We start from the raw sequence: 20,731 nt of genomic DNA, 5'->3' as shown, positions 1-20,731 counted from the left end.
GGCCTCCCTGTCCATCACCAACTCCCGGAGTTCACTCAAACTCATGTCCATCAAGTCGGTGATGCCATCCAGCCATCTCATCCTCTGTCGTCCCCTTCTCCTCCTGCCCCCAATCCCTCCCGGCATCAGGGTCTTTTCCAGTGAGTCAACTCTTCGCATGAGGTGGCCAAAGTACTGGAGTTTCAGCTTTAGCATCAGTCCTTGCAGATAGGTCTTAGAAATACAGAACAAGTGAGAGCAAAAACTGCAATATTTAAGGAACCAGTCTTCTGTTCACTGAGCCAAGCTTCAGTTTCCTTGTTCTAATGATGGACATAGTAATTATTAATACATCAGGAGCTGCTATAGGAATTAGATGAGATAGTATAGGAATGCCTTCACTATGATGTCTAGTACATGGTTGAGTGCCTGTATCAGTTTTCTGTAACAAATTGCCATTAACCTAGTGCTTTAAAATCACAGGCATTTATTATCTCACTATTCTGTTAATCAGAAGTCCAGACACCATGTGGCTGATTTCTCTGTTCAGGGTCCCATGAAGCTAAAATCAAGGTGTTGACTAGCTGCATTGGCCTCTAGAGACTTGTCTAGAAAATAACTCAGGTCCTTGCTAGTTTCACCTGGGAATTGTTCTCAGAACTAGAGGCCACACTCAAGGATAAGGATGACTTAGTCCCTTTCAAATTCAAAGCCCAAATCAGAGAATATTTCTCATATAGAATCTCTCTCATACGTTCAAGCTCTGTGTCTTCAGAGAAGGCTCACCCGATTAGGTGAACCACTAGAATAATCTCCATTCTGGGTATCTCAGAGCCAGCTAAGTAGTAACCTAATCACAAATGTGCCATTTAATCATGTTCACAGGTTCACCCATACTCAAGGAAAAGAGATTATATAGGCAAGTATGAGGGAGGAGGTGGCAGTGGGCAGTCATTTTAGAAGTCTGCCTACAGCATTGCCCATTAAAGGATTGTTACTGTTTGTTGCCAAGGTATTTATTAAGTAAACTCCCTAGGTGGCAACAGTGTTTCCAATTGATAAAAATTCCATATTGGATGAGGAGGTATTCCATAGAAGTAAAACATATGTATAACAGATTCTCATAAGTAAGGATGCCTGGAAAATTTAAGGGGATTAGCACTTCTTAACTTAGAGGTCTGAGGAGTGACTTAATGCTGAACCCACAACCAACCGTAAATCATATTTGGCTTCAAATCCCCTGTGGGCAGGAAAGGAGAATACGTAAACTAGAGCACACAGGTATTATCTGAAGCACGCTGGAGGGGGAGATAGAGTCAGGTATAAAGACTATAAAACTAAATTCAGATGTCAAGGGGGCTGTTCAGTCTCTGAGTCTGGAAATCTTCTAAACTAGGGCAAATTGTCCAGTATTTGAGGTGGTTTGGGTAAGGTGTTACCTGAAGCTGAGACGGGGACTAAGTGCAGAATTCATTCCTCCAGGACTCTGCACCTAAGGGAGCAATGCACCTATTGAATCAGCACACTCCCCAGGATCCATCCTAAAATTGGATTATGTCTGTGAAAAAGAAGGAGGTTAAGTCAGGATTCCCTGACTAAAACTAGTTAATGCAAACATTGAAAAGCCCAAGCACTACCAACACAGCTTTTGGAAGCAATAACAGAAAGAAAAGCTTTAAAAGAATAAGAAGGAAAATCACTTCTGAGCCTGTGTTCCCCCTGCCCCTCAAATTCCATTTGGTGATATGAGGGTCAGAATTGCGCAGGACTGGGATGTTTTTCTCTCACATGTCACTGTTGTATTGAGCCCTTCCAGGCATGTGCAGAGCTTGTCTTCAGGAGATTAACTTTCCAAAGCCAAAATGCTTGACCAACTTGAAATCTATTTGTGGAATTTATTGTTATTTTCAACACTGAACCATGAGAAGTAAATTCAACAAATAAATTTCTAATACTCTCACCCATCATGAAATATCTCTAAACTTCTTAAAGTGTCCAAGAACTAGAGAGAACTGGGGAATGTATCATTACCTTAGCCTACTTATATATATTCTTTTCTTTCCTGTATCTTGGATTCTGACCTGAGAAAGAGTTGTTGTTCTGATTACTGTCAGTGACTCTGGATAATGTGGTTTTCTCACCAGAAGAAGCCTTGAATGTTTTTCTTTGAAACTTGTTAGCAAAGAAAACTATAGTTTCCTTTGACATGACTTGAACAAAATCCATAAAGTAGTAGAACAAGAAGACACTGGGTGAAAGGAAGAACTATGTTTTTTTTTTTGTTTGTTTGTTTTTCCCTCAGGTAGAAGACAAAACAATTAATTTGTTCCTCCTGAGAATTTTTAGTATTTGGAAAATGAATGGCAACTCTTAAATGGATATTGAGAATCATCTTTAAAGGGAAAATTTTATAGTTGTTTTATAAATAAGATGTTTGCAAAGATGAAAGTGTATATTATACATGTTGATGTGTGGCAAAACCAATACAATATTGTACAGTAAAAAGATAATAATATTAAACATGATGACATATTACATTTGTTTCAGATATACAACATAATGATTCAATACTTGCATGTATTGTAAAACAATCACCAAAATAAGTCTAATTAACATTCATCACCATACATAGTTACAAAACATTTTATCTCGTGAAAGAATTTTTTAAGATCAAATTTCTCAGCAATTTTCGAATATGCAGTACAGCATCATTAACTACAGACACCATGCTGTACATTACATCTCCATGCCACATTTATTTCATAACTGGAAGTTTGAAGCTTCTGCCCTCCTTCACCCATTTCTCTCATCCCCCACCCCGACTCTGGGCTCCACCAGTCTGTGGTCCGTGTCGAGCTTGTTTATTGTTTTTTATACGCCACTTGTAAGTGAGATCCTGTTTCTCTATGTTCTTGATTTTAATGAAGTACATGATTTTCTCCTACCATTGAAAGTTCAAATATCTCATCGTAAATTTCAGCAAGTGTTTATAACTTCTGGAACTACTTACAAAGGTAAAAGGATATTCTAGCACATATTATCTCTGCCTTTAATTAACCCACCAAAGAAAGAAAATGGAACATTCTAACATTCCATTAAAGAAAATGGAAAGTTAATGTGAATATAATAGTAAGAATTTGTGAACACTTAGGATAAGACTCTGGATAAATGAGGTTTTCTCTAAGTGTTCACAAATTCTTACTGACTATCATGTTCATTGGATAAATGATCCAATAACAAAAGAAGGATTATGAATGTACCTTAGACTAATGATTGACTGGGAATACACTGTTGTATTCTCGGAATACACTCTTGGGGACAATGGGTTCCAAAGGAAAAATAACTAACATTGGTTAAATATCTACAGCTTGAAAAATCTCTTTCACTTAGACCATCTCACTTAATTGAAAAATGGTAGAGAGAAAGAATGCTTATTAAAGGTCAGGGATGTACAGATACATTGCGAGCACCGTCCAGGTACCATATAAGGTGTCACCAATGTCTCACAATAATCCTGAAGTGTTTTTGGGTTTGATAATCTCTCAGAGCCTCAGAGTCTTTAAGTGATTTATTGGCTCTGAGTATTACTGCTGTATAAGAATTTGCCCCCAGATGTAGGAGTTTAAAACAACTCTCTATCTCTTCAGATTTGTTGGTCAGGAATTTGGAAGACAATGGCTAGCATTTCTCATGGTCTCTGAGGTGGTAGCAGCCAGATGGCAGTGGGGCTGAGGTCCTTTGGCTTCAGTCCTGGGCTGCCCTGGTGGCTCACCTGTAGGACTGGCAGAGGCTGCTGGCTCTAAGCTGAGAGCTTGGTTCAGTTCAGTTCAGTCGCTCAGTCATGTCTGACTCTTTGCGACCCATGAATCACAGCATGCCAGGCCTCCCTGTCCATCACCAACTCCCGGAGTTTACCCAAACCCATGTCCATTGAGTCGGTGATGCCATCCAGCCATCTCATCCTCTGTTGTCCCCTTCTCCTCCTGCCTCCAATCCCTCCCAGCATCAGGGTCTTTTCCAATGGGTCAACTTTTCATATAAGGTGGCCAAGGTATTGGAGTTTCAGCTTCAGCATCAGTCCTTCCAATGAACACCCAGGACAGATCTCCTTTAGGATGGACTGGTTGGATCTCCTTGCAGTCCAAGGGACTCTCAAGAGTCTTCTCCAACACCACAGTTCAAAAGCATCGGTTCTTCAGCATTCAGCTTTCTTCACAGTCCAAAGAAGTCCTTTACATTATGGGGGACTGGAATGCAAAAGTAGGAAGTCAAGAAACACCTGGAGTAACAGGCAAATTTGGCCTTGGAATGCAGAATGAAGCAGGGCAAAGACTTATAGAGTTTTGCCAAGAGAATGCGCTGGTCATAGCAAACACCTTCTTCCAACAACACAAGAGAAGACTCTACACATGGACATCACCAGATGGTCAACACCAAAATCAGATTGATTATATTCTTTGGAGCCAAAGGTGGAGAAGCTATATGCAGTCAGCGAAAACAAGACTGGGAGCTGTCTGTGGCTCAAATCATGAACTCCTTATTGCCAAATTCAGACTTAAATTGAAAAAAGTAGGGAAAACCACTAGACCATTCAGGTATGACCTAAATCAAATCCCTTATGATTCAATACTTGCATATATTGTAAAACAATCACCAAAATAAGTCTAATTAACACTTATCACCATACATAGTTACATAGTTACAGTAGAAGTGAGTAATAGATTTAAGGGACTAGATATGATAGACAGAGCGCCTGAAGAACTATGGACGGAGGTTCATGACATTGTACAGGAGACAGGGATCAAGACTATCCCCATGGAAAAGCTGAGAGCTCAGAGGGGACCAATGACCAAAATACCTGCATATAAACTCTATAATCATGGTGGTTTCAGTATAACTGGCCTTCTGCCATGATGACTGGCTTCCCATGGAACAAGTGCTCCACAGGGCTAGGTAGAAGCTACAATACATGGCTCTTTCTGACAAGCCTTGAGAAACACTAGCATCACTTCTGCCTTATCCTGTTGGTTGAAGCAATCAGAAGCCCACCAAGACTCCAGAGAAGGGGACATAAAGCCTACATCTTGTGGAAAGAAATGTCTAAATATGTGAGGGCCATGGTTTAAAATTGCCATACTCATTCAAAAACAGAAAGAATCCACTAAAAGTTGTTATAAAAAATAAAACTTCTGATTGCAACTCAGGGTGAGTGTACAATGAGATTCTTTAAATTTTCAAATAATAGAAATTTATTGCTACTAAGGGTGAGACTAAAATAACATAAAGGTCGGTGAATCAGATCACAGGAAAAGCAAGATGACTCTGACTTTAGTTAAGAGTGCTACTCAGTACCACTGTGGGAGTTTTTATCCTGAAACTACATTGGCTTCTCTGTGCATGTTGGCTGTTTGTCAAGCTCTGCAGACCATTATCTTCATAATACTCCTAGTACCAGCCAGAAGGAAGGGGCTCCTGCTCCTTGGTTCAAATTTGAAATATTTTAGAGAATGATTCAGGAATTTAGTTTTTGTCACATGTACACACTAGTTCAATGACAGGTCCTAGTTGAGTCATGTGGGTGGAACAATCATTAATAGAAAATTGAGAGGTGGATAGAATAGGAAGAAAAATAGTGAAAAATTGTGCACTCTACAGAAATCAAGAGAGTTTACAGTTATTAGTGAGCTACCAAATTATTTTGCAGAGAAATGCTTTGGGAAACTTCCGTAAACCTTGCACATTAAAAAAAAAAAAAAAAATTCAGCCTTCAACTCTCAGTAAACCTTTTGTTGTTTAGAGAATCCCTCGAAAGCTGAGAGGCAGATTTAGCTGGTAGAGTAACAGCCAGAAGGTAGAGCTGATGCTCAGCCTTCGTCACCTTCATCTACAAAATGCCTATCAGGTATATGCACTTGATGATCTCATTTATCCACACATCAGCTAAGGACAGATTTATCTTCAGTTTCCAGATAAGAAACCTGAGACCTAGAGATTTTCAGTGACATCATCCCAGTCACAGAGGGAATGAATGGTAGAGGTAGGGTTTAAAACTCAGATTCACCCTGCTAGTCCAGTATACTTTTCACTTTGCCACAGACTCTCCTGATGGATGACTTCAGATTCCTTGATGGCATCATAGATGGAAAAAGTATCCTCTCTTGGAGGGTCTAATCACTCAACAATTTAACCTTAGAGTAGCTGCCAACTGGAGCAATTTTGACCTCTTAAGATCAAATCTGCCATTTTTTTAAAACTTACTTTATTTTTTAATTGAAGGATAATTGCTTTACAGAATTTTTTTTTTTTTTCTGTCAAGCCTCAACATGAATCAGCCACAGGTATATATATATCTCCTCCCTTTTGAACCTCCCTTCCATTTCCCTCCCCCATCCCATCCCTCTAGGTTGATACAGAGCCCCTGATTGAGTTTCCTGAGCCATACAGCAAATTCCCATTGGCTATCTATTTTACATATGGTAATGTAAGTTTCCATGTTACTCTTTCTATACATCTCAGCCTCTCCTCCTCTCTCTCCATGTCCATAATGGAGAAACAAACCTGCCATTTTTATAGATGCAAATTATAAAAGTGAATTTCTCTTGCCAAAATTATTCTTCACAGATATGTAGACACCTTCTACAGCCTCCCATCACACACATGCTAGAGTTCAACCCCCTCAGCAAAGTTTGCAAAGCCCTTTGTCATCTGATTATCAACATTGTCAAGTTTGTTCTTATCCTCAACTCACGGTCTTCAGTGGGCCAATCACACATTCTAACTCTCAAGGAAAACTCAAGGCTTCCTCTATATACCCTGTCAAACTCCTCAGCTCAACCACCTAGGAAAAAGGCCTCTTTATTTTATTTTTTTTTTAAATTTTTATTTTTACTTTATTTTACTTTACAATACTCTATTGGTTTTGCCATACATTGACATGAATCCACCACAGGTGTACATGCGTTCCCAAACATGAACCCCCCTCCGACCTCCCTCCCCATAACATCTCTCTGGGTCATCACCGTGCACCAGCCCCAAGCATGCTGTATCCTGCATCAGACATAGACTGGCGATTCGATTCTTACATGATAGTATATATGTTTCAATGCCATTCTCCCAAATCATCCCACCCTCTCCCTCTCCCTCTGAGTCCAAAGGAAGAGGCCTCTTTATATGTCAAGAATTGAATAGACTTCCAGGTAAAACACTGGATACCATGTTTTCAGAGAGGTCTTCTAGCAGGAAGAGTAAGAATTTTACTATTACAATTGAGGGCCATGCTTCTTGATTCTTGTGGATTGCCTTACCTGCTCACTTATTTTTTGTTCACATTTGACTAAGGTGGTAAGATATGCCTCAGATGCCTGCTGCCTAGAGTGGACACCTGGATGGCCTACTAGGATCAGAAGAGGATCTCGGAGAGAAGGCATGGAGAATATATCTTAAGCTAGCTTTTTCTAGGCCTCACAGAAAACATATATGAATAAGCTTTTCTTTCTCCATTCCTTTGACTTTTCTTCTCTCACAAAAAGAGAGGTAAGATCCAGAAGACCAAGCTCAGGGTGTAAGCCCCAAAGGGAGAGCCCCAGTTGAGGTCGTTCAGTCCTGTTCTAGTTATATACTCTGCTAAAGGGCCGAAAGGAGTCCCATAGATGTTTGCAAACAGAAGAGCTCATGAGGTTTGGAAACCAAAGAGGGCAGTAAGGGCAAATGTAGAGCTAGACATAGAACAAGTTTCCATTTTCCAATGTCCTGTGTGCGTAAGTGGAAAATACAGAAGCATTTGGATTTTTAAAAAACGTAGCAAAGAAATACTCAGTAGCTTTGGTTCATGGAGTGTTTATGATTCCAGACACCCAGTGCTTTGATGGGGGTCCCAGAATAAACTCCAAATCTGATATTTGTGTGACTCATAAATGTTGGGTATATGAATCAGCAAATAAAGAAAATGCACTAGCTTCAACTTCTTTTGCCTAGTTCCTACGAAAACCAGATTTGGTCAGCTGGGTTCCATGGCAAGTGGAGGAACTGGCCTTGGGCAGACCTCCCGAAGTGTCTGTAGCTCTTGAGGTGATTGGCTCAGGGCCACTTTGTAGGCTCTTAGATCCTCAGCTAAAAATGAAACCAAGAGGTCCTCAAAAACCTTCTCTGCCCAAATCAAGAAACAAGGTCTAAAAAGTACTTCATCTGCTTGTGAAAAACTCAATGAAAAGAATATATAGCCACTTTAGTTTCCATGGTTTGTATAAAAACATAGGCTATGTATTGTTTTCCTTTTGAGAGATTTCCTAAGAATTAAATGATTGAAAAGTGATTGATGGCAACTTTGATATAAACATAATTGTCACTGAGAGTTTCTTAAATTGAAATGATTTTATAAAAATTTTGACCCATGCATCTCTGAGAGTTTTGGTTTGGTTAACATAAGCCACACTACTCTTCTGCCAAACTATAAAGGATGAAGATTTTCTTTGGGGATCCAAACCTCCCTTTTTTACAACCCACTTGCCTTCTTATTTCCCTTGTCCATTACTGCAGGACCATCCTCCCTGGGAAGAAACTATTCCAATTAAACTCATGCACAGAAGTAATGATAATGATAACAACTACTATTTATTTAGTGCTTACCATTGGCATATTATCTCCTTAAAACTTACAAGAAAGGTCAGGCTTTATCTGCACAATTTCATTTACTCTTAACTACCCTATGAGATCAATATTTCATTTTTCCATTTTACAGATGATAAAACTGACACTGCCAGATGAAAACTATACATAAAATGTCCCACAGCTCATGAGTGGTGAGCTGCGATTCAGTCTCCTATTTATGCAACTCCTCAGTCCATTTCATTTCTTATTCCAATGAATGTAATAATAGGCTGCTAAACCAGTTACCTCTCCTTGCAAAGCTTTCATTTTAAAAGAGAAATTCCCTGGTGGCTCAGATGGTAAAGAATCTGCCTGCAATGCTGGAGACCTGGGTTCCATCCCTGGGTTGGGAAGATCCCCTGGAGGAGGGCATGACAATCCACTCCAGCCCTCTTGCTTGGAGAATCCCCATGGGCAGAGGAGCCTGGCGGGCTACAGTCCATGGGGTAGCAGAGTCGGACACGATTGAGTGACTAAGCACATCACAACAGCAGTAGAAAGTGGTGTTTAATAGAAAGTTAAGAATTAGAATTGGTGTGGCTTCTAGCATGAGTAATAGCTAGTGCGGAAAATATTTTCAAATTGCTGAGAAAGGGCTTTCCAGAATCTCCCAAATCACAAACCAGTCCATGCAGAGAAATTTTCTGCACTTTCTGTGACTGAAACGGGATTAAGTGACTCAAATGGTAGCACCAGTTATGCTATTATCTAGCTCCAGGCTTTGAGTGTCTCATCTGTAAAATGAAGACAGAGACTAGATCACCTACAGGGATTGTTCCATCCCTAACACTCTGTTTTTGAAGGCTTGATTGCATATTAAATGAATATAGGGAACCAATCTTAGAGTTATTTGGTAGTCCTAAAATCCTCATTTTTTTCCTTTCAGAACTCCAGTTTCTTAGGCCTTATATAAGTCTTTTCTGAGGTGAAAGATACCCTGTAAAACACAGTGAAGGCAATTCTTCAGTGAATGTCATTACAAATTACAGCCCTGAAATTAATTCATTTCTCAACTGACACCTAGGAATTGGTAGTAAAGACTTATTGCTTTTTCCAGCCTCTATCATCTTCAAAGCTCTTACTAAAACAACTAATTCATCTTCAAAATGTCACTAAGGTAGGCACATTCCAAGTGTTTCTCTTGCATTCCTGTCATACTTTCTTGTCAATCATATTCTTGGAGTGATGGGATCAGGGGGTACCCGAGAGATCATTTAGTTGAAAATCACATCTGATGCTTGATTCTTACAAATATTCATTCTTGCCAAGTGCTCGTGCAGTGTTTTGGATAATCTGGGGATGTCTTCTCAGCACAAGGACCAAGAATTTCCCCCTCTCTCTATAAATTGGCATCCAAACCAAGTAGAACCCAAGTAGCTCAGTAAGTACCCCATGACTCCTTATCTAGTTGATGTTGATTGGACTTTAGTTGAATACCTCCAGCAAACTGAGCCAGAGTACCCTCCTTCTTAACAAAAAATGGGCATGAAGCTACTACAGCCTCAGTCTGACTGTTTTCTTGAATGGGGTTGATAATCTTGGAAATGGTAGTACATTTACCTTCTTCTGTGAGCCAATCTGCAAAAGTAAAAAATGAAGCAGAAGTACAACGAGGTAGAGATGTAATAAGGAGAGAAAAGCACTCCCTGAATTTCCCATCAGTTTTTGTTTACTGGTTACATCCCTTGCCTGAACGTCTGCATTTGTGTCTAATTAGTATCTCCATTCATATCTCCAGTCTATGCTTGAAAATCTCTGGTGACAGATGTCACTAGGTTTTCTTCTACCATCTCTCACAGCTTTTTATTCTTTCCTCCTGAAACTCTTTGGCTGTAGAGTGTGACTTATCCCACTCCTCTTCCAATTGGCGTTGGGTAGAAGAGATGAGGGAAAGGAACTGAGTATTTTTCTTTTTCTTTTTCCAAGGGGCTTCTTTTAATACATTTCTTCCTGATGAACATTATTTCTTGTCTCCTTTCCAGGATGACTGCCACAGAATTATATCTATCCCTTGCAGTATTATAATAGGAGTAACAACATAAACCCACAGCTTAATTGATTTGCAGGTGGGCATATGAGTAGAAAGAGTGGAACTTTTAAAATAGCGATGAATGCTAATATTTTCTCACATTTCCAAATTTATGCTTTGACCTTTCTAGTTAACTGACTCAATCCTTTACATTTTTAGATTGTGTCCAACCATGTCTCATAAGAGTTGACTCATTGGAAAAGACTCTGATGCTGGGAGGGATTGGGGGCAGGAGGAGAAGGGGGCGACAGAGGATGAGATGGCTGGATGTCATCACTGGCTCGATGGACTCGAGTTCAGTCTGAGTGAACTCCGGGAGTTGGTGATGGACAGGGAGGCCTGGCGTGCTGCAATTCATGGGGTCGCAAAGAGTCGGACATGACTGAGCAACTGAACTGAACTGAGCTGAACCATGTCTTAAAATCATGGACTGCCAGACTGAATCAAAAGAACATTATTTAAAGTCTGCACAATTGTAAATAATTCCTTTTCTGAGTCCCCTGTCTGATGTGACTTGGAAATGTCTGTCAATAATGCCTGAAGAATGGGTCTGCAATTGGCAGCACTGACATGTTAATGGAGTCTGGAAATTTGCTACTTAACCCACGGCTAGGTGTTGAAATGTCCTCTTGCCTGGCTGGAAGTGAACTGTCTCCCTTATCTCTGTTTTGTCACCTCCATTCCCATCCTACCTCTGAGAGTGGCCTAGGGGACTAGATCTGGGTGGTTCTGTGCTGGAAGGGACTGGGTAGCATGTAGATAAAGGACGGCAGGAAAAGTAGGGGATGGGAGGAGAGGAGGAGAGCTAAAGAAAAGAGGCCTCTGGAGCCAAGTTGAGATCCAAGCTCTGTCACAGTCATGCCCTGCTTTGTTGCCCACATCCATCTGAGATGTGTCTCCTTGTACCAGGCAGGAGAAGCCTGAGCCTAGTTTTATGGATAGTGAAACACTCCTTAGAAAGACACAGGAGAGGACATTCACCTGTAAAACCCCACTCAGCATGTACCCACTAGCTGATTTGGCCTTATGACACCTCATTCACTCACTCATCAAAATATTTTTGTTTTTCTATGAGCACTTGCTACAGGCACCATTGGCTTATTGTTTGTACAAGTGTCTTATAGTCGTTCTTAACGTGTTTTACTATTTTAGAAGTAGTCCCATTGTCTGGAATATGTTAGAAATACAATTTATGGGGCCCATCTCAGAAATTCTGGGTTTGGGGTTGAGTAATCTGTGTTTCAACAAGCCCTTTGGGCAATCTTGATACCCACTGAAGTAGGGGAACCCGTGCATGCTCTGGAGACCATCAATTTCAAGCAGGAAGTTAAATGCTCCGCTTCCTCCTTAGTAATGCAATGATGAACTATAGTTTTAGATAGCTTCAGGCAAAAGTTAAAATCAATAAATTGACTCAGCCTTTATTTAAATTTTAGTTATTTTTTTCACCATAAATTTTTTACCTTAGTTTTGATTTTTAAAAATATTAGTTTTGATTACTGAATTTTCTCGGTGACCCTGTATATTCTGTCCCTGAAGTAAATGCCTAAGTTGTATATCCTGGCCCGGCACTGTGAGAAGACAGTTTCAGCTGGGAGAGAGAACAGACCTTCAAGGCAGTCAACTTGATGTGGCCCTGGATTGCAGAGGAGAGCAAGACAGTGGTTCTGGGAGTGGGTTTGGAGGCCTTGCACCTGACTACATAGCAGAGACCCTTGTGCACACAAACCTCAGAAGGCCCTGACTGCAGGCACTCAGGTTGGAACTTTGGTAGAATTGCAAGCTTCGGAGATATATTTTTCCAGATACTTAAACAGTACTTTCTATTTCTTTTTAATTTTTTTTTAAAAATTATTTATTTTAATAGGAGAATAATTACTTTACAGTATTGTGCTGGCTTTTGCCATACATAGACATGAATCAGCCATGAGTATACATGTGTCCCTCCATCCTGAACCCCCCCTCCCACCTCTCTCCCCACCCCATCCCTCTAGGTTGTCCCAGTGCACCAGCTTTGAGCACCCTGCTTCATGCACTGAACTTGCACTGGTCATCTATTTCACACATGGTAATGTACATGTTTCAGTGCTAATCTCTCAGATCATCCCACCCTCATCTTCTCTCACAGAGTCCAAAAGTCTGTTCTTTTCATTTAGACAGTACTTTCAAATGTGGTCATGACATCTCTCAGACCACCTTGCTTATGAGCACAGTTTTAGTCAGAGGTGGGTGAATGCTAATTCATTTGCTTCTGAGTGAACCAATGCTAACCAGGATGAACTGACTTGATTTACTGTGTCATGTGGGCCCATATGCTCATGCTCAGTTGCTCTGTCATGTCTGACTCTTTGCAACCATATGGGCTGTAGCCCACCAGGCTCCTCTGTCCATGCGATTTTTCCAGGCAAGAATAATGGAGTAGGTTGCCATTTCCTCTTCCAGGGGTGTGCCCATAGTTACTTCCCATTTTCTTCTGCAGTTACAGCTGATTTATTACTGAACTGTGACAAGAGGGAGGCAATTCATGTTGTGGGCCTGGAACTCACATCCATCTGTATTTTACCTGCAAAAGAACAGAGTTGCCAAAGATAGGGCTTGATAGTCCTACGCTCAATAAGCCAACCACCTTCCTTCTGTCTTCTTTTTTTCATTCTTTTTCCATTCCAAACAGCAGGAGCAAAAAGAATACAAAAGCCATGCATGTAAAAACTATGGTTTAATTAAATGAATTAAATGATCCTTTCTAAAGAGGCTTTTAGCTTGGAATAGATTCAAGCTGTCAGTATGCCCCCACCCCCCAGCCACACTGTTACCCAGTTAAGCTCATCTGCTTCCCCAAGGGCATGAAACCTACGGGCTTATTCTGGAACAATTTCTGATCCAGACTAGCAGCAAATTTAGTAGGATCTGACTCAGCAGCTATTGGAGCAGTAAATATGGTGGTGCTCCTCCCAGATCCCTTGTTTAGATCTGAGTCATGCAGTCCCTGAATTCTGGGACTATCAGCTGTTAATGCCTTCAGCTGTACTCCTCATTGGAACCCTCAGTATCCAAGTTCAGACTTGTCCCAAAGCTTCACCTCTTACCCAGGAAGCATGCTACAGCCAAAAATATGTTGAGGTAGGGAGCCAACCTTCTGGAAACTCAATCTGAGACACTCTGAAAGATATCTCATCTCCAGAAATCAACAGAATCAGCCAAGGCCTTGGTTGCAAATAAGAAACTCTCTTTCTGCCCATCTCGCCTTTCTCACTTTCTTAAAATCTGTCTCCTGAGAGCCCCCATCTTTCCTTCCCCCAGCATCCCTGACTGACTGTCCATCTCACTGTCTCAGTATCTGTTGCCAGAGAATCTAGAAGCGGATTCTAGGAAGCGGTTCTGGGAAGGGGAAGAACCTGGAAATCTGGGAAGATTGTAAAGGGGCTTTGGAGATGGATCTGGCAGACTGGCAATGAGGAGTCCATCACTAGTGGTAGGCGGAGAATGAACAGCTCCTGAAATGTTGTAACAGGGCAGTTGTTAAAAGTCTCACTAGTGGTAATTTGGGATAAGATTGTGGTCTAAGAGGATTCGTAAGGTAATATAATATTTCTGATGCTGAAGGAAGATGAAGGAAATGATAACCATGAGAAAGAACCATGGAGTTGGGCATTGATATTAAGCACCAATAGTTAATTGAAGAGACATGTCAGGCTCAGGGTGATAAATCACCAATTCAAGACAGACTGAAGGCAGGAGAGGACTCTGTGGCAGCACTTAAGTCATCTGCTGTGACCAGAAGAGTGGGTTGAAGATCAGGCTGAGGACTTAGTCATGGAGGTAGCGGAAATCAGAGAGAAGCAAACTCTACCACAGCAGGCTTCCCGGGCCATAATTAGGGCTCTAACAGGGAAGAAGTGGGACCCGAGCTTTGGGACAAGGACATTTGGATAGATTCATTTGAGAACTTTGAATTCCCAGATTTCTCTGAGTGTTCTGGGTGTGCAGAAGTGACTCATGTTTCCCTTAGAGGCAGTACAGAACCCTCAAGTGAGGAAGATGTCTTAGAAGACAAAGTTCACTTGCACCCTCCCAGAAACCAGATCTAGAACAAGAGTCTAAGACTAAGCCTGTGCGGGGTCTGCTGAGGGAAGGGAGGAATTATACTCTGAAGGAGCTGCAGAATTTGACCAATACATTCTGTCAGGAAGTGGAAAAATATATGGAACTGGATCTTGAGAATTCTAGGTCAAGGGAAATCAAATACAAGGCTGGTTAAACTAAAGTTTATTAGTATTATAACATCCTAGCAAGGACCCTAGGAAATGGTGCTAATACACTCCTAGAATGGCTCGTGAAAACTTAGAAAAAGTGACAGCACACACTAAATGAAGTAGAAATGCCAGAGCTGATATGGTTGACTATAGAGTAAGCGAATAAAAGGCTTAGAGAACATTTGAGAGTGGATTTACTGTGTAAAGTTGAAACACCCTCTGGCCAGATAAGTGCCTCAGAGTGGTTCAGAGGACATTCCATTTATCTAGGCAAAATTCAATTTATTGAGTCTGACTATATGGAGCTCACTTTCCAGCAGGATGGTGGGAAGCTGGAGATGTGTTATGTCTGTGGGGAGGGTTAAGGTGAGCTGGTCATGAGCAGTGAATGTGTAAGGAATACCTGCTCTGGGCAAGCAGGCACAGTGCAGTGCCACCGGATTTTTACCTTGGGGATTGTTGGAAGCCTTATGGTAGAAGCAAGAAGATACAACATCCCAGAACCAAGAAGACTCCTTCGTCTTTCAATATCCCTCCTTCACCCTCTACTAACAAAATTTAACATCGTGCTTGCTCCAAAGGAGAAATGCTTAAAGGGTTCAACTGCATTATCACAGAGCAGATACTGTATAATAGAATCTATTGTTCTTGTTTAGTCCTGTCTGACTCTTCTGCAGTCCTTTGGACTGTAGCCTGCCAAGCTCCTCTGTCCAAGGGATTTACCAGCAAGATTAATGGAGAGGGTTGCCATTTCCTTCTCCAGGGGATCTTCCCAACCCAGGGATCAAACTCTCATCTCCTGCATTGGCCTGTGGGTTTTTTTACCACTGAGCCACTAGGGGAGCCCCGAGAGAATAAATCTATTAAAAAGCAATAAGTTCACTGAAGTCACAACCCACCTTTCAATAACTCAGATTCCATATCTACCCTTCTCCACACACTTGAAATTCCATGCAACATGTAAACAACTCCATATTTCAACCCGAAAAATGCCACACCTATCCTTCTTAAAGGTGAAAAATTCTCATCTGCCGGAGTCCAACTCCAGCAACCAGGGATTCAACCTGAAGAGATGAACGGTATCAGCGATGAGGCAGCCTCTCCCAGTTTTCTTTTGGACTGCCTGTTTATTCTAAGTTTAAGATTCTCTTTTATACTTTTACAAGAACATTAGGCCAGAGGTTTGACATTTTCAGTTCCCCCTCTCCCAGATTTATTATCTCCATAAATCACTGTTGCTCTTCAAACAGAGTACCTGCTTTAGTGATTCTCTCCGAATCAGCCTTATCATCTATTATCTACCTCTTCTAATGTGTCCTATAGTTATTTGTGATTACATTGTAACTCATTCTACATTCCTCAGTTTACTACTTATCTTCCTAAATCCTGTTTGCCCCTAACATCCTGAGCTCACTATCTCTTAAAAAGGCTTCTAGCTATAGTGTCTCTAAAAATTCCTAACTTCTATTAGCTATAGTAAAATATGCTAACTTTACAACATTCCTTAAATGTTTAACTTCTAACTGTTTTAATTATTTCTAAGCCCTAAATTCAGTAAACTCCTTTGTCATAAACGTTTTCCTCACAAATAGGCTTCAGATAGTGAAAGTGAAGTCGCTCAGTCCTGTCCGACTCTTCGAGACCCCATGGACTATATCCTACCAGGATCCTCTGTCCATGGAATTTTCCAGGCAAGAGTACTGGAGTGGGTTGCCATTTCCTTCTCCAGGGGATCTTCCCAATGCAGGGATTGAACTCAGGTCTCCAGCACCGCAGGCAGACGCTTTACCCTCTAAGCCACCAGAGAAGTCCCTGCCACCAGAGAAGTCCCTTTGTGATCAATGCAAAGAAATAGAGGAAAAGAAAAGAGTGGGAAAGACTAGAGATCTCTTCAAGAAAATTAGAGATACCAAGGGAATATTTCATGCAAAGATGGGCTCAATAAAGGACAGAAATGGTCTGGACCTAACAGAAGCAGGAGATATTAAGAAGAGGTGGCAAGAATACACAGAAGAACTGTACAAAAAAGATCTTCATGACCCAGATAATCACGATGGTGTGATCACTCATCTAGAGCCAGACATCCTGGAATGTGAAGTCAAGTGGGCCTTAGAAAGCATCACTATGAACAAAGCTAGTGGAGGTGATGGAATTCCTATAGAGCTATTTCAAAGACTGAAAGATGATGCTGTGAACGTGCTGCACTCAATTTGCCAGCAAATTTAGAAAACTCGGCAGTGGCCACAGGACTGGAAAAGGTCAGTTTTCATTCCAATCCCAAAGAAAGGCAATGGCAAAGAATGCTCAAACTACCGCACAATTGCACTCATCTCACACGCTAGTAAAGTAATGCTCAAAATTCTCCAAGCCAGGCTTCAGCAATACGTGAACTGTGAACTTCCTGATGTTCAAGCTGGTTTTAGAAAAGGCAGAGGAACCAGAGATCAAATTGCCAACATCTGCTGGATCATGGAATAAGCAAGAGAGTTCCAGAAAATCATCTATTTCTGTTTTATTGACTATGCCAAAGCCTTTGACTGTGTGGATCACAATAAACTGTGGAAAATTCTGAAAGAGATGGGAATACCAAACCACCTGACCTGCCTCTTGAGAAATCTGTATGCAGGTCAGGAAGCAACACTTAGAACTGGACATGGAACTACAGACTGGTTTCAAATAGGAAAAAGAGTACGTTAAGGCTGTATATTGTCACCCTGCTTATTTAACGTATATGCAGAGCACATCATGAGAAATGCTGGACTGGAAGAAACACAAGCTGGAATCAAGATTGCCGGGAGAAATATCAGTAAACTCAGATGGGGAATGACATCACAAAGTGAAGAGGAACTAAAAAGCCTCTTGATGAAAGTGAAAGAGGAGAGCGAAAAAGTTGGCTTAAAGCTCAACATTCAGAAAACAAAGATCATGGTATCTGGTCCCATCACTTCATGGGACATAGATGGGGAAACAGTGGAAACAGTGTCAGACTTTATTTTTCTGGGCTCGAAAATCACTGCAGATAGTGATTGCAGCCATGAAATTAAAAGACACTTGCTCCTTGGAAGAAAAGTTATGACCAACCTAGATAGCATATTGAAAAGCAGAGACATTACTTTGCTGACTAATGTCCATCTAGTCAAGGGTATGGTTTTTTCTGTGGTCATGTATGGATGTGAGAGTTGGACTGTGAAGAAGGCTGAGCCCTGAAGAATTGATGCTTTTGAACTGTGGGGTTGGAGAAGACTCTTGAGAGTTCCTTGGACTGCAAGAAAATCCAACCAGCCCATTCTGAAGGAGATCAGCCCTGGTAGTTCTTTGGAAGGAATGATACTAAAGTTGAAACTCCAGTACTTTGGCCACCTCATGTGAAGAGTTGACTCATTGGAAAAGACTCTGATGCTGGGAGGGATTGGGGACAGGAGGATCAGGGGACGACAGAGGATGAGATGGCTGGATGGCATCACTGACTCGATGGATGTGAGTCTGAGTGAACTCCGGGAGTTGGTGATGGACAGGGAGTCCTGGCGTGCTGAGATTCATGGGGTCAAAAAAAGTTGGACATGACTGAGCGACTGAACTGAACTGAACTGAGGCTTCAGATATCAATCCCTCCCATGGCCTCAAGCTACAGCCTATGTGCTCATCCTGAAACACTCTTTTGTAAAAGTCCTTGAACAAACGTCAATGCTTAATTTTATGAATTATTTTCTGAGCAATGCTGCAGAAGGCTTTGTGCCTTCTCATGCTCCTCTCAAGAACAATAAGCACCTCAATATTCCTTTTCAGTCAACTAAGCTGAGGAGAGGAAAAGGCAAGTCAGAATTACAAGGCCTAACTCCTTCATCCTGGGATCCGTGCTTGCAGAATGAGAGGTGGCTGGGGACCATGCCTCCATTTTGTCAGTAATGCCTAACGCGGCTCCCGACACTCATCCTTTCCTAAATGGGAGGAGATGCACTGTTTCAATAGTCATTGTATTTCTATGTGGCTATATTAATAACCCCCAAATTCTATCACAGTACCACCTAATATTGTGTAATTTTAAAATTTATAGAGCAACATTTAAAATTAACCACAACTGGTATATAAAATAAAAATGGACAAGAGAGAGGAAAATAATTAATTTCTGCATAAACAAAATAAAATCAAATAGAAAATATGACAGGTACTACAGTTCTTATTCTTGTAATTGGTTATAGGGCTTCACTTGATATTTAGTTATTCCTTTTCTCCCTGTGAATTCTGTATTTCCTCCTACTTCAGAATGTCAGCCAGTTGGGCTTTACCAGGTAAACCTTAATTTCCAAAGGGTCTAAGTTATCAAGAGATCTGCCTTTTTTTGTTATTATAGTTTTCATTAACTCTTTCTATTGGATGTGGAAATAGTAAAAGGCTCTCCCCAAAGCCCACTGGATTGAAAATAAAATCCTCTTTGACTTCGTTGTGTAGTAACAACCCAATTTCCCCTTGACATTCAGGATTTGTAACTCGAACAAGTAGAATCACTTCTGCCTGTTTATTCAAGTGGCATAAGGAGCCCAAAGTAGTCAGGTCTCATCTTCCAATTCAATGGAAGCACCATTGCGTCCTCTGACAGAAATATTGTCCCTTTAGATATTAAAAATCTCCAAATTCACAGAGCTCAAAGTCTCTCAGTTGAGATATTGCTTCTAGCTGACAATCTTGATCAAGATAGGGGGTGTTCCAGGGGTTTTTACTTCATCATCCTGTGAAGATGATCCTCACCATATGGTCAGAGAATGAATTTAGAGATTAAGCTAAACCCACTATAAGTCAAATATGAAATAAAGCCCCATGTATTATTTGACCACTATAAGTCTCAACTTTGATTGTTGGACCATAAAGGTATTTTGAGTTCCCAGGAATTAGCATCAATATGGGACTATTGCATGATAACCCCTAAAAGATCAGGGGCCAATTCCCCAGAGCACTCTCACTCTAATGCACAGCCGTAGGATTCTTTATACAGTAGATACTTTCAGCAATGGCATAGGATTCCTCCTCAAGTGTATCAGCCTCTCTTTCAATCAAAGGACTCTGAGTCTGTGACTCACTGGATACAGTGAGAGGCCAAGATTATTCACTGTGGTTACTCAGTTCAGGGTTTTGACTCCAGAGCAATAATCTTTTCTATATCAGTCAAGAAGTATGCTAATAGTTCACCAGTGCATTTATCTCCTAGGCATACTCAGATCAGTTATCCAAATTATCTGAATATCCTGTGGATCAAAGCATTTTAATTACCAGTACATTCATGATAGACTTTAAGGTAAAGATTTCCACCTTGTCTTTGCAGCTAAATGCTTCACTTGGTCTAATACACTTAGAATTCACTCTTGTACATCTTCCCTTCAGTTTCTGCACATAGTTATAACAAAGGCTTGCAATTCTTTGGTATTTCCTCCTGGCTTGTAATATGTCCTGGGCCTTAAGAATATGGAGAGATTAGACCAAGGATCTGGTGGCAATAGAGTACGGTTGTGGTGTGTTTTAATGGGAATAAGAGTTCATTTTTCAAGGTTTCTGTCCCAGATGAGGTTATCACAGGGTTTTCAGGCAAAGGTAGGTTAGTCTTCTCAGATATGAAAGAGGAAATTAATTCCCTTGGGAAATGAGACTCAGGATGACATGAGGATTAATGATTGCCAACTTTATCTGGATCCAACCAGTAGTCCCTATTCTGAGTTTCATGATTCCATTCTTTCCTAATCAATGTCTTAAATTTCACATGAGAAACTTGACATGATTGAATTTAACTATTGTTGTAATTCAACAGCTCACATAATGAAGTGTTGCGTTTTAT

General features: G+C 40.9%; 1 pseudogene; it reads left to right on the top strand.

The window, feature by feature from the left end:
• Positions 1 to 20,731, top strand: part of LOC138092754 (RNA-binding protein EWS-like) — an 82,458-nt pseudogene that overhangs the window by 56,690 nt on the left and 5,037 nt on the right.

Source organism: Capricornis sumatraensis, chromosome 16 (genome assembly GCF_032405125.1).
Source record: "Capricornis sumatraensis isolate serow.1 chromosome 16, serow.2, whole genome shotgun sequence".
Lineage (NCBI taxonomy): Eukaryota > Metazoa > Chordata > Mammalia > Artiodactyla > Bovidae > Capricornis > Capricornis sumatraensis.
The sequence above is the reverse complement of the archived record's forward strand: the minus strand, read 5'-3'. Positions and strand labels throughout refer to the sequence as shown.